This window comes from Scomber scombrus, chromosome 18 (assembly GCF_963691925.1).
Source record: "Scomber scombrus chromosome 18, fScoSco1.1, whole genome shotgun sequence".
NCBI lineage: Eukaryota > Metazoa > Chordata > Actinopteri > Scombriformes > Scombridae > Scomber > Scomber scombrus.
Window position 1 is genome coordinate 80001 of NC_084987.1, and position 2000 is coordinate 82000.

The window sequence follows — 2000 nt, forward strand, 5'->3', positions numbered from 1 at the left end:
AGGGCAGGAGTGAAGCTATGACATCAGCACCAACCACCAGAGGGCAGGAGTGAAGCTATGACATCAGCACCAACCACCAGAGGGCAGGAGTGAAGCTATGACATCAGCACCAACCACCAGAGGGCAGGAGTGAAGCTATGACATCAGCACCAACCACCAGGGGGCAGGAGTGAAGCTATGACATCAGCACCAACCACCAGAGGGCAGGAGTGAAGCTATGACATCAGCACCAACCACCAGAGGGCAGGAGTGAAGCTATGACATCAGCACCAACCACCAGAGGGCAGGAGTGAAGCTATGACATCAGCACCAACCACCAGGGGGCAGGAGTGAAGCTATGACATCAGCACCAACCCAGAGGGCAGGGCAGAGTGAAGCTATGACATCAGCACCAACCACCAGAGGGCAGGAGTGAAGCTATGACATCAGCACCAACCACCAGAGGGGCAGGAGGTGAAGCTATGACATCAGCACCAACCACCAGAGGGGCAGGAGTGAAGCTATGACATCAGCACCAACCACCAGAGGGCAGGAGTGAAGCTATGACATCAGCACCAACCACCAGAGGGCAGGAGTGAAGCTATGACATCAGCACCAACCACCAGAGGGCAGGAGTGAAGCTATGACATCAGCACCAACCACCAGAGGGCAGGAGTGAAGCTATGACATCAGCACCAACCACCAGAGGGCAGGAGTGAAGCTATGACATCAGCACCAACCACCAGAGGGCAGGAGTGAAGCTATGACGATCAGCACCAACCACCAGGGGGCAGGAGTGAAGCTATGACGTCAGCACCAACCACCAGAGGGCAGGAGTGAAGCTATGACATCAGCACCAACCTCCAGAGGGCAGGAGTGAAGCTATGACATCAGCACCAACCACCAGAGGGCAGGAGTGAAGCTATGACATCAGCACCAACCACCAGAGGGCAGGAGTGAAGCTATGACATCAGCACCAACCACCAGAGGGCAGGAGTGAAGCTATGACATCAGCACCAACCACCAGAGGGCAGGAGTGAAGCTATGACATCAGCACCAACCACCAGAGGGCAGGAGTGAAGCTATGACATCAGCACCAACCACCAGAGGGCAGGAGTGAAGCTATGACATCAGCACCAACCACCAGAGGGCAGGAGTGAAGCTATGACATCAGCACCAACCACCAGAGGGCAGGAGTGAAGCTATGACATCAGCACCAACCACCAGAGGGCAGGAGTGAAGCTATGACGTCAGCACCAACCACCAGGGGGCAGGAGTGAAGCTATGACGTCAGCACCAACCACCAGAGGGCAAGGAGTGAAGCTATGACATCAGCACCAACCTCCAGAGGGCAGGAGTGAAGCTATGACATCAGCACCAACCACCAGAGGGCAGGAGTGAAGCTATGACATCAGCACCAACCACCAGAGGCAGGAGTGAAGCTATGACATCAGCACCAACCACCAGAGGGCAGGAGTGAAGCTATGACATCAGCACCAACCACCAGAGGGCAGGAGTGAAGCTATGACATCAGCACCAACCACCAGAGGGCAGGAGTGAAGCTCATGACATCAGCACCAACCACCAGAGGGCAGGAGTGAAGCTATGACATCAGCACCAACCACCAGAGGGCAGGAGTGAAGCTATGACATCAGCACCAACCACCAGAGGGCTCATGATCCCAAACATACAAACACGGTGGAGGTGATGTCATAGCTTCTTCTGGGACGAGCTCATTCATCTTCACTGATGATGTAACACATGATGGCAGCAGGGCCAGAACCCCCCCCCCCAAAACAAACATATCTGACCTGCTATAGACTGAAGGGAGTAACCCCCCCCCCCCCCAAAACAATCATATCTGACCTACTATCAAGACTGAAAGGGAGTAACCCCCCCCCCCCCAAAACAAACATATCTGACCTGCTATAGACTGAAGGGAGTAACCCCCCCCCCCCAAAACAAACATATCTGACCTGCTATAGACTGAAGGGAGTAACCCCCCCCCCCAAAACAATCAT

General features: G+C 54.6%; 1 protein-coding gene across 1 annotated transcript in view; it reads right to left on the minus strand.

Moving 5' to 3' along the window:
- The window catches only part of LOC133999744 (globoside alpha-1,3-N-acetylgalactosaminyltransferase 1-like), a 13529-nt gene that overhangs the window by 9163 nt on the left and 2366 nt on the right, over positions 1–2000 (minus strand).